This window comes from Lithobates pipiens, unplaced genomic scaffold, assembly GCF_037356315.1.
Source record: "Lithobates pipiens isolate NorthernLeopardFrog02 unplaced genomic scaffold, aLitPip1_a1.2 Scaffold_18, whole genome shotgun sequence".
Taxonomy (NCBI): domain Eukaryota; kingdom Metazoa; phylum Chordata; class Amphibia; order Anura; family Ranidae; genus Lithobates; species Lithobates pipiens.
The window spans coordinates 547585338-547598887 of NW_027507758.1; the positions used below are offsets into that span (position 1 = coordinate 547585338).

At 40.7% G+C, this 13550-nt stretch overlaps 1 protein-coding gene across 3 annotated transcripts in view; it reads left to right on the forward strand.

Moving 5' to 3' along the window:
- The window catches only part of KLHL29 (kelch like family member 29), a 1407189-nt gene that overhangs the window by 276482 nt on the left and 1117157 nt on the right, over window positions 1-13550 (forward strand). The gene's annotated exons all lie outside the window — the stretch shown is intronic.

The following is a 13550-nucleotide window of genomic DNA, read 5'->3' on the forward strand; positions in this document are numbered from 1 at the left end:
GCAAAAAACAAGTAAATTCCTTGATTCTAATAATCAAAAAAAGTGCACGTGCAATAAAAAAATAGCACTATTAATAAAAATGTTGATAGTAGATGTGTAACAATCAAGTGCAGGAAAATACATTGATTCTCATAATGTGTATTCACACTTGCTTCTACCATCTGTAATCCACCAATAATGTGCCCCAGCCTCACACCTCAAATAAAAACCCCAGTGGATCTAGTAGCTCTTCTGGTAATTGTAATCTTTAATGGCGGTTTCTGCTCCACTCTTCTCCTTAAAGCACCAGACCATGTAAAGGTGTAAGTAGTGGTTGGGGATAAACATACAGTGTTCTCCCGCTGTGCAAAATACGTCCTCCTTAGTCTCCTCCACTCTCCTCCATTCAAGACTCATAAGAGAAAAGAGATCTCCATAGTGCAGTAATTCCATATAAAATAATTTATTTCAAAGCAGCAAACTTTCATTTAAAATTTAAATTTTTAATTTAATTTAAATTTAAATTTAAAAATGTTAACATTCAGCATCAATAGAGTCAAAGACTTCTGTCTCTGCCACGACCAGAAGTGACGCCACCCAGATCCTTCTGACACGTTGCGTCACTGATCATGTGACTTTATCAAGGGCTTTATAGATACCTTTTTCCCCTTTTTATAAGTGATCACATACCCTCTGTTTTCAGCTGCATAAGGAGCTCAGAGAGCTTGGGGAGCAGAAAAAGCAGTACACTGGTCTTCCCAGCAAATGTCTGTGCAGGGGGAAGGAATCAGTACAAGTCTGATCATTGGAGGAGAGCAGGCTGAAAACTGACCACACTGTGTTCTCCTGCTTAATATGGTCAGTTTTTAATAGGAAAGCAGAGGGGCTGGCAGGAACACCAGGGATTTCACACAAAAGAAGCAATACAAAAAGCATACTTTTCATACAAGTACATGGTATAGCAGGCACATATGAGAAATATGAAATGTTGGGGTAACATATCCTTTAAGAATGTCAATAAATGTATTTTTAAAGGCAAGTTTGAATTGGGAAGGATAAAACTGTGAAAGGTGGAATAATCAGACTCATGCACCTTTTGCTGCTCCTTCACTAACTATTCACGGAGCAACGTCAGAGGGGTAACTAGGTTAGTTGGGCAACCTACCACCAGTATTTATCTACCAATCTGGAAGAAATGATGGTGGGTTGTGTTCATTTGTTCAATTGTTTTTGAGATTGCAGGTCACTGAAAATGGATAAAATTACTAGACCGGCCTGTGGGTCAGATATATCTGAACTAAAAACAATGAACTCTCAGTAGAGATATTCAGCTTTTCAGAAGAATCAACTAAAATCAATACATTTTGTTAAATGAAATTTTTATTACCAAACCACTCAGATTTGAGGCCGCTCGTTTATTTCTTATGAACTCTGCTTGGAACAATAGCAAATATTGGGGGGGGGGGGTGGCATACGCTGAAGGGACAGCCATATGTCAAAGAACTGCTGGAGACCCCCTTGAGTACAGCCACTCCATAGGAATGAACGCAGTGTGATGAGGAGCCAACTGGAGGTTGTCTTTGCAATAGCTTACTAGATCGGGGATGAATGTTAGTACTGTATGTTACTGGATGGAATACACTCAAGGGTGGGGGGATTAAGAAAGGGACAACTTCCCCAAAATGGAATTTGTCCTTTAAAGTCTAGCTGAACTTTGAGTTTAGACCTGCTATTCTCATTAAAACAAAAAGGTTGCACAGTCCTACAGTTCTTTTTTACTTTTTAATTCTATATATTCTAATATGTTGACCATGACCTTTGACTCCAACCTTGACCCTAATGCCCGGTCAGACATTCCAACGTCAACAAAATCTGTCAGACTTTTTACGATGGATTTTGTCCCAAACTTGTCTTGCATACACATGGTCACACAAAGTTGTCGGAAAAAATCTGATCGTTCAGAACGAGGTGACGTAGAACACGTACGATGGGACTAGAAAGAGGCCAGTAGCCAATAGCTTTCGTCTCCTCATTTTTTCTGAGAACACATGGCACTTTGTCCGTCGGAATTGTCTACATGTGATCGGTATTTAAACGATCTGATTTTTTTGTTGGAAAATTTTAGATACAGCTCTCAAATTCCAACAGAAAAAGTCCAATGGAGCCCACACACGACCGGATTTTCCGACAACACGATCCCATCCATTTTCCGTTGGAAAGTCCGACCGTGTGTACAGGGCATAACACTAAGGCCGCGTACACACGGGTGGATTGTCTGGCCAACTAAGTTCGTCAGACAATCCGACAGACAGTCCGTCCTACTTTCGAATGAACGGACTTGACCACACACGATGAACAGACAGTCCGCCGAAAGCTTGCGCGATGACGTGTACGGCACGTACGACGGGACTAGAAATTCGACGTCCAATACACTGCAATGCAACCTTCGGCCGTGTAAATCCTTTCTGAGCATGCGCCATACTTAGTCCGTCGAACTAGCCTACTCACGAGCGGATTGTCCGCTGAAACCAAGTTTGGACGGACAATATTACGGAAATCCCGAAAGACTTAGTCCGCCAGACTGTCCGCCGAAAAAGTCCGCTGAAGCCCACACACGAGCGGATTGTCCGCTGAAACACGTTTCAGCGGACTAAGTTGGATGGACAATCCTCTCGTGTGTACGCGGCCTTACCCTGGCAAACCTTGATCTTGTCATTTTATTTTTATTAGATTTTCTTTTTTCTACACTTTGGTTTGTTTACATTTTCTTCTCCTGCAAGGATAAAAAGATGCAATGGGGGGAGATTTACTAAAACTGGAGCACTCAAAATCAGGTGCAGCTGTGCACGGTAACCAATCAGCTTCTAACAATAGCTTGTTCAATTAAGCTTTGACAATAAACCCCCAGGCCTGATTCACACCTATGCTTTTTTAGTTCTTTTTTTTGCATTTTGCAGATTTGCACTATAGTCCATTTAACATGGTTTCCTATGGAACACGTTCTGTAGTGCAAATCTGCAAAATGCAAAAAGCACTAAAAATGCATAGGTGTGAATCAGGCCTGAAAGCTGGTTTCTGTGCAGAGCTGTACCTGATTTTGCACGCTCCAGTTTTAGTAAATAACCCCCAATGCATCTTCCTCTTCATTTAGAAGAGGAAGTAAACACAGGGGCAGGTTCATAGTGACTGATCACTGTGACTGGCAATCAGAGGCAATCACAGCGATCAGGTGACCTGGAACCGAGAGTCCTGGGTCCCGATCATTAATATGAGACTCGGGGTTCTTGGTGAGAGCGCGGGTTTCTGTGCTGGGAGTACTGTCACTGCAAGCTAAAAAAAAACAAAAAACCTCCCCAGCAAGCAGTAAAAAAAATCTTTAATCTAAAAAATTCTAGTTTTCATAGTTACATAGGCTTAAAAAAAAGACACAAGACCGTTTAGTTTACCTTCTGATTGAAATCATATATGCTTCTTGTGGCAATGGCGCGGCTCATTCAAGGACTCTATTTTATTGTTAGGAATAGACAACAAATCAATAAAGACATACCACTTAAAGACTATTGTGCCGATGCTTCTTTTTCCTTTCAGTATATGACAAATGTGTGCAAATGTCAAGAACACGTATACTTCCCTGGAACAAAAGCTGAAAGTAGCTTACTATTTGTGTCCAATGTGATCAATTATGCAATGTGCATTTCATGGAAGATTGTCGTCTTTAAGTTCTTGTATAATTCAGCCAGGATAAAGTTACTAATGTGGCCAGTTAAATGGACCACTTAAACTTTAAACATCTGCAGTTCTTGGATTATCATTTTAAGGTCCCTATGACACAAGAACTTCTCCCGGCTCCAGCTGTCAATGTATTGCCGTGCACAGGAAAAGAAATACAGTATTTACCCAGGGGATTGATTACAGTGTAACACCATAAATATAAGCTTAAAAATAAAAAATAAAAAGTTACATTTTGTATTACCTTTTTGTCTTTTTATCAGCCTACAGTTAAAAAAAAGCAAAAAAAATGGTATTTACTGAAACTGTGTACCAAATAAAAGCTATATATGACCTTAAAAAGAAGGCAGATTAGTCACAGAGTTATTGTCAAGTTAAATTTGGTCTAATAATGTCTGCTAAATATAGTCAGGGCATTTATGCATGAATGAATTATGGCCATGAAGAGGCTAAAGAGGAATTCCCCTAAGATAGCAGAATGCAAGGAAGTCAGGCCTTTGCATATAGAGAGGCGTTTTCTTTCTGATAACGGCTTCAGGACATTTTTATTTCAAATTTATATTGGTTGGTAAGGTCACCTAAAGGTAGAGTTTTCATTGCAAACACATTTTCTGAATTATGTATTACATCGCTATTCCATATAATTATTTTTGATGTGATCTTCACATTTTTTAAGTTTTATGCTTCCATATTTTTGTTTTTTAATTAAATATAAAGATTTATAGATTAGCCACTAGAGGGAGCTCGGTATTTGCCAGCCTTATTTCAGTCTTCCTCCTTAAAGTGGAGGTCTGGTCAAACTAAGCTTAACCACTTCAGCCCCGAAAGGTTTTACCCTCTTAATGACCAGGCCATTTTTTGAGATACAGCACTGCGTTACTTCAACTGACAATTGCATGGTCGTGCGATGATGTACCCCAATAAAATTGATGTCCTTTTTTTCCCCACAAATAGAGCTTTCTTTTGGTGGTATTTGATCACATCTGTGGTTTTAAAATAATGGCGGGTGTGATGCGATCTTGGTCTGGGACGTCACATGACGGCACCCCAGAATGGGCGCTCTTGCAGCACTGTCACAGCTTTGCGGTGTTCCTAGGACACGGCACGACCCAATCTCGGCTTAAGAGCCAATGACTCTTTACCCATGTGATCGGCTGTGTCCAATCACAGCCGGTCACATGTAAACAAGGATGTGCCACTTATTGACATGTACAGGTAATCAGTTCTCTGATTACAGTACAGCCCCAGCAGTGCCCATCAGTGCCACCAATCAGTGCCCATCAGTGACACCAATCAGTGCCCATGAGTGCTGCCAGTCAGTGCTGCCTTTCAGTGCCCATCAGTGCCTGCTCATCAGTGCTGCCCATCAATTCTCCTAAGTGCAGCCCATCACTGTCGCCCATCGGTGCAGCCTATCAGTGCCCACCAGTGCCCCCAATTAGTGCCACCTATCAGTGCTCACCAGTGCCACCTATCAGGGCCCATCAGTGCCACCTATCAGTGCCTGTCAGTGTGGCATATTAGTGCCTCCTCATCAGTGCCACCTAATCAATGCCCTTCAGTGCCAATCAGTGCAGCCTATCAGAGCCTATCAGTGCTGCCTCATCAGCGCACATCAGTGAAGCAGAAAAATCACTTATTTACAAAATTTACTAACCAATCAGCTTGTTCAATTAAGCGTTGACAAAAAACCTGGAAGCTGATTGGTTTCTATGCAGAGCTGCACCAGATTATGCACTCTCCAGTTTTAGTAAATCAGCCCTTCAACATCAGAATATTTTCTATCTAAAAGATCTTCAAGTTTGTCCAAGCTGACCAATGGCATGAGAGTTCAACCGCACACAAGAGACTGGTAACAAAATAAAGTTAGTTTAGTAAATACTGTGGATGAAAATAATCACTCGTCTCCTATAAATGTGAATTCCATAAAGCCCATATGGGAAAAGCTTAATGCTGGATGGCTTCCAGGTCAGTAAAAGGCATAATTAGTCTCTTGCTACCCAAGCCCTGGCTGCTGAAAGGTCAGGAAGCATGCAATTAAAAGCATTTGTCTTCTGGTACACACGTGTATATTTCTCGTACACAGGACTCGCTGTGCAGCTTTATTATTAATTTATTTATTAATTTATTAATTAAAGGTATTTATCTAGAGCTGACAAATTTATACAGCACTTTACATAAACAGTATACTGCATAAATTGTGCATTCACACCTGTCCCTCCCTTTTCCTGTGTGTGTGCTGTAGATTAAATTTTAACTTAATTTTAGAAGAACATTTTGACATTTTTAGAATTGAAACTGATCATATAACAGAACCCTAACATTATTTCTGTGAAAAAATACTGTTGGTAGCGGATCCTTTAAGTCATGTAAGTTGCAAGGTGGGGCTCCCATGGATCAGACTTGTTTCCCAACACATCCCACAGAAGCTTGATTGGATTGAGATCTGGAGAATTTGGAGGTAGAGTCAACATGTCAAACTTGTTATTGTGTTCCTAAAACCATTCTTGAATTCATCAGATCAGGCCACCTTCTTACATTGCTCCATGGTCCAGTTCTGATATTTTCATGCCGATTGTAGGTGCTTTTGGCTGTGGACACGGGTCAGCATGGACACCCTGACCAGTAAGCGACTATGCAGTCCCATATGTAACAAATTGGAATGCATTGTGTGTTCTGACACCTTTCTTCAGAACCAGTATTAACGTTTTCAGAAGCTCTGCTATTGGATCAGACTATACAGGCTAACCTTCACTCCCCATGTGCATCAGTAAGCCTTTGCCACTCATGACCCTTTTCCTTCTTAGGACCTCTTTTCGTAGGTCCTGACCACTGCAGAACAGGAACATCCCACAAGAGCTGCAGTTTTGGAAATGCTCTGACCCAGTCTTCTGCCCATTATAATTTGGTCCTTGTCAAAGTTGCTCAAATCCTTACACTTGCCCGCTTTTAATGTATATATTGTCAGCTGTCAGCTGTTAATTTGACCATTTCTTGAATTTATTTTTACATTCATTGCCATTCTGATTAAATCTTTACCTAAAAGAGATCCAATGTGCTTCACTACAATGTAGAAGATCATCTCTTTCCTCTTGACAATAGAGACTTGTTCCCATCTCTGCCTTTTTAGATGACTTTACTTGCTTGGTAAGGGGGTGTATTTTAACTACTGCCATTATTCATAGGGCTTTTCATAACGCTGCATTGGAAAGTTACCAAAAGGTTCATAAAAAGGCAAGGTTTGTTGACTCCATTGGAAATGGTGCAAATGGCCCTTTGTCTACATACTTTTTGGACACATCTGATACTTGCCATGTGGTATTTGCAGTGGGAGTGACGATCTCTAAATATTCAATGAGACCTTTCTTATTTGTGAAATTTACTTTATTCAAACACCTGTTGGTTCTCACCCATCACTTTTCTATTGGCCTACATTTGGAACGGTTTCAGTCATTGCAAGTCCATATTATGTAGCTGATGTCAGATATCTATGGACACAGACAATTTTGAATTCTATAGTTCATGGGATGTTGAATGCTCCTCAGCCAGAAGATTATTGTTGTTTTATTTATATAGAAAAATAATTAATATTTAACTACAGGCATACCCCACTTTTAAGTACACAATGGGGTTTATTTACTAAAGCTGAAGTAAAAATCAGGCTCACTTCTGCATGTGTACTTCTTTAGACCATGAAGTTCAACGTTACAAGGAATATAATACATTGTACAGGCATACCCCACTTTTACGTACACACTGGGGCTTATTTACTACAGTTAGAAAGTGCAAAATCAGGAAAAATTCTGCATAGAAACCAATGAGTTTCTAACCCCAGCTTGTTCAATTAAGCTTTGGTAATAAAACCTGGAAGCTCATTGGTTTCTATGCAGAAGTGAGCTTAATTTCACACTTTCCAGTTTTAGTAAATAAACCCCATTGTGTACGTAAAAACGGGGTATGCCTGTATAAATGCACTATATTTCTACAGTATATATATATATATATATATATATATATATATATATATATATATACTGTATATAGAGAGAGAGAAAAAGAGAGAGGTGAACTCACAATATTAAGATTTGAATCCCTTTTATTATATCCTATTTTTGTATAACTCCTTATGTGCATGATAGTTACTACTAAACTTGAACTATTTTTTATTGTATTTTTGTTGCACTCTTAGCTTATTTTCCCAGATCTCAAATATACTTCTAATGCCCTGTACACACGGTCAGACTTTCCGATGTGCGATCGGATCTTGTTGTCGGAAAATCCGATCGTGGGCTCCATCAGACTTTTTCTGTCAGAATTTCCGACACACAAAGTTTGAGAGCAGGATCTAAAATTTTCCGACAACAAAATCCGATCGTTTAAATTCCGATCGTGTGTAGACAATTCCGACGGACAAAGTGCCACGCATGCTCAGAATAAATTACAAGAAGAAAACTATTGGCTACTGCCCTCTTTATAGTTCCGTCGTACGTGTTCTACGTCACTGCTCTCTGAACGATCAGATTTTCCGACAACTTGGTACGACCATGTGTATGCAAGACAAGTTTGGGACAAAATCCGTCAGAAAAAATCCGACGGATTTTGTAGTCGGAATGTCCGACCGTATGTAAAGGACATTACTTGTGCAATCTATTGTTGAATGGACATAAGGTGTGGCTTTTTTACTTTACCATGTTTGGTTTAATTATTGTATTCATAATTACATAAATAATTGACCGCAACTCACACACTTGCCCCTAGGTACTCTGCTGTGTTAACGTTGATACATGTTCATAACATTATTATTACACTGATGCTACCAAAAAGTTTGGCGAAAGTGGATTGCTATGTATTATATACCATTATTTAATTCACCTGCATAGCAGAATACTCTACATAGACCAATCACATCAGCCTTTTGCCCTAGAACTGTTTACAGTCTAATGTTCCAGGACACCAGAACTACATAGGCACTTCGCTAAACATGGGGTGACTGTGCAGGGCATACTTTATTCCCAGCATGGCACAGTTGGCAGGTATGCCTGATGTCATCAATATATGTGGCATACACATAAATATTCTGTAAAAAGTGCATTTTGCTTTAAAATAATATTCATAATAAAATAATTATGGATTAATTCACATCAGCTACGCATGGAGTAGGTTGCATTAGAAGTGTTAGAATTGTCTTCACACTCCGAAACATGAGGCTGGAGGTGTTACATGCAAAGGAGTTAACCTCTACCATGAAATATTATGTCTTCTGATAACTAGATGTGATCAATACTTTACTGATTACTTTATTAAATATACACATTCCTTTTTTTTTATTATTTCATTGCATTTATGTATATTTTTCTCCACATTTATGTGCAAACCGCGCTGTCCAGGAAAATTGACAGTGACAGGGGAAGTCTGATCTAAGTACATTTATTCCTTATCGATATACAGCTGTCACATGACCCAGCTATTTGCCAGCATGTCTGCAGGGAAACATAAGCAGGAGGAGCCTCTAGTCCTCTGTTGCTGGTCACATGTTAAAAAAAAAAAAACAGCCTTTGGAATACATAGTAGAATTAAATAAAAGCAAAAAACTGTTTTAAATTGTCATACAAATATATATTTGCAATTAAATATTTATTATTCTTTGGCAATAACATGGTGTGGGGATTTCAGCCAGTCACAGGCTGTGTCATGCCCCTCCAGCCTGTGTCTTAGAATAACAGGGAGGTGAAGCCTCCATCAATTTGCATATATTATATATCGCACCAAAGGGTTTAGCTGGTTAATGAGCATGGAGGAGGAGGGAGGGAGTTGACTGTCATTTACCACTGTTTGTACACCCACATGTGTTATTCTATAGTCACATGGGCTGCTCAGATGTGATGTGCAGAATGCAGTGGGGACATGGACAGGAGGGTGAGATAGAGAAGAGTACGATCAACCAGGCTTTGTTTAAGAATACAGAAAATGAATCCCACAGTATGAACAGCATGTAATACACCATTTATTTATAGTTTTTAATGATGTGGGTTTAATGACACTTTTAACTGATTGTAAAGTCTCTTTTTTTCCCCTCTAAAAATAAGAAACATGTTATACTTACCTGCTCTGTGAAGTGGATTTGCACAGAGCAGCTCTGATCCTCCTCTTCTTGGGTACTGCTTTGGCTCTCCTTGCCTCTCCCTCCCGTTAAGTGTCCCCACAGCAAGCGGATTCCTATGGGGGCACCCAAGCCGAGCTGCAGCTCGGTGTGTCCATTCAGACACAGAACTGCAGTTCAGCACCTCTGTCTCCCGACTGGCTAACAGACTTTGATTAGCAGAAGCCAATGCCGTCGCTGTTGTGTCTCAGCCAATCGAGAGGGAGACGCTGTTGGACATCGCTGGACAAGGAGGGGGCTCAGGTAAGGGGCTGCTACACACAGAAGGCTTTTTATCTTAATGCATAGAATGCATTAAAGTGGTTGTAAACTCTCCCCCACAACTTTGTCCCATGTAAACCAGCCTAAAAAACCCTAATGCACATTGTAGATATCTCCTTACGTGCTTAGTATTGTTGTAATCCTTTTTGTTCTTTAGAATGACATCACTGAGCATGCCCAGATCTCCCCTGATTTACGGCACACTCTGTGTACTTTGTCTATCTATTATCAGGATTTCCTATGGCACACAACACTAAACTCCCAGGAGACTGAGAGCTTTCTCCTACACCCCATGTGACCATGTGACATCACATGCAGTGTAAACCAGGGCATCGGACAGCATTACTGCAGTCTTAACAGCTGAAGCTGATAAGACTGACAAAGGCAAACACTAGGTAATCGGCACAAGTAAATACTATGAAATAAAACAAGTCAGCTAAGAGCAAGGAAGCAGGGTTGCCATAGAAACGTTGGATTGAGAAGGAGGCTTGGTTAACAGTATAGGAAGTACTCAATGTAAGGGCGGAAATACACTCCACCGGGACTCAGAAAACAATACTTAAGATGGCACTGCCTAACCCCTGGAAACAAGTTTTTTAAAGTTTCTTTAAACCGTAAGTAGTATGCGATTTGGGCTGGATTACAGTGGCTATAGTTTGATAATTACTTATTATAATGGACTTAATGAAAAGAAGCATCAGAGTTGGAGAGTTTACTTCCCCTTTAAGATTAAAAAAAAACCTGCTGACTTTACAACCCCTTTAACTAAAATGATTGTGTGAATATGTATTTCACTTATCTAATCCTGTAACTAGCAAATTTCTGTTCACTTTTGAATACACAATCATGTGCAGATACACATTACATGATGGGGTCATTTAAAGTGTAGACAGTAAGCTATTTACATATTCTGAACACGCAGTAAAGGAGCTTTAATACAAGCCATCACTTACCTCTATAGCTGCTTGTAATGTAAAGTAATTCATTCTAAAGGATCACAACAAAGACTCTAGAGTTGCTGGCCATTCATTATACAAGATTTACCAAAACCATATAATATGAGGTCAAACCTAAACACTTTTTATTTAGTGTATGCAATTTGTATGTCCAGATTAACAGAAAAAAACATCTGCTGTGTGTATATAGAGGGCTGGCAAACTGCCAGGATCTCATCTTAAAAAAAAAAAAACTAAAATGTTGTCTGCCTGTGTTGTAAACTTTAAAAAAGAAGAGCTCATTTACACAACCGTTGATGCCGTACACCTTCACGTATTACTGGCCAGGTGCGTATGTTCATCTGCATCCGCTTGGCCTGTACAACAAAAGGCTGAGAGGCTCCGCAGCTGTTTGCATGTAATTGCAGATGGAACCATTTTTGAGTGGCCTTTTATTGTGGCCAGCCTAATGCCGCGTGCACACGAGCGGACTTTTCAACATCCAAAGTCCGACGGAATGATTCCGTCAGACTATTCGATCGTGTGTGGGCTGCAACGGACTTTTGATTCGCAAAAGCCTGACAGACTTTAGAAAATGGAACATGCTTCAAATTTTTCCGACGGAACTCCGCCGGACCCGGTCCCTCCGAAAAATTTGCTCGTGTGTATGCTATTCCGATGGACTAAAACCGACGCTAGGGCAGCTACTGGCTATGAACTTCCTTATTCGAGTCCAGTCGTACGTCATCACGTTCGAATCCGTCGGAGTTTGGCGTGATTGTGTGTGGCCAAGTCCGCTCAGTCGAAAAGTCCGTCAGAACTCTGTCGGAACTCCGGCAGAACTCCGGCAGAACTCCTTCGGAAGTCTGTCGGACATAAGTCCTCTCGTGTGTACGGGGCTTAAGGCACACCTGTGCAATAATCATGCTGTCTAATCAGCATCTTGATATGCCACACCTGTGAGGTGGATGGATCATCTTGGCAAAGGAGAAGTGCTCACTAATACAGATTTAGGCCTCTTTCACACGAACGATCCCTTCAGGTCCACCTGTCAGTTTTTTAGGTGGACCTGAACGGATTCTCCATATACCTCTATGGAGTGTTGGATGTCAGTGGTGACATGTCCGCTTACATCTGACCCGCTCCAATCCGAAAAAGTGTGATGGCTGAAAAACCTACTTTTCCATCCGTCTGCGGATCGGATCGGGTGACAACGGACTCTGCGGTCCGTCGTCATCCGATCTCCCATAGGGGAGAGCGGCGCTCTGACAGGTCCGTCCCTGCACAGTGTGCAGAGACAGACCTGTCATCTTCCTGCTCAGCGGGGATCGACGGAGCGATCCCCGCTGAGCAAGCGAATGTTCACGGGGTAGATCATCACAGATCTGTCCTGTGTGAAAGGACCCTAAGGCTGGATTCATACCTATGCATTTTTAGAGTGCTTTTTGCATTTTGCAGATTTGCACTACAGCCCATTTAACATGGTCTCCTATGGAACACGTTCTGTAGTGCAAATCTGCAAAATGCAAAAAGCACTAAAAATGCATAGGTGTCAATCCAGCCTTAGACAGATTTGGGAAGAATATACTTAGAAAAAGTCGCAGATCTTTGAGTTCAGCTCATGATAAATAGGGGCAAACACAAAAGTGTTGCGTTTATAATTTTGCACAGTGTAGATACAAAGATGAATGGGGACTTGTTTTAAAGTGCTTTTAGGGCCAGTTCACAACAGACGCAGTTCCGTTCAGTTCCGTGCGCTTCTTTTTCTGCACTAAAAATGCATGCACAGTGTTTTCCATATATTCCAATGGCTCTAGTTCACACCATGCAGTCAGTTTCTGGTCAGTTTCTGGTACATAAACTGACCGGAACTGACTGTATTGGTGCAGAAAAAACGGAACTGCATCTGGTGTGAACTGGCCCTTACTGCTTGTTCAGTAATTGGTTGGTGCATGATCTGGGCACAGATGATTATTAACAGCTGTGTTGAGTGAAGATTCCCAATTACTTTAGTAAATCAGCCTCAATCAATAACACATTAAAAAAGGAAATCAAATACTAAATACCGTCATCACGTGTTGACCATATACAATTAAAAAAAAAAGTAATTATTTTTTGCCGATATTGCTCCTTTAAGCCACGTACCTTCCGAGGATAACAAACTCAAATGAGGTAAAAACAGGCTGAAAAAGATTTCCTTGGCACCCAGGCTCAGCGTGCCTTCCTAGATAAATCCACATAGTCAAAGAACAACTATAGAGACAGCCTGTAGCCCCCTGGTCTGGGCATGGCTTTTATTTGTAAGCTGTAATGAATGTGACCCGGCACACAGCGCTTTTCCTGCAAATCCGTCACACAAAAGACAACTGTTTGTTCTGTGTTATAGAAAAGCAGTGGGAAGCTTGTCCATTGTAGAGGAGTCAAATCGGACACAAAAGAAGAGGAATGTCACAAACAAGCATTTTATACACTGCCTATAAACTGCC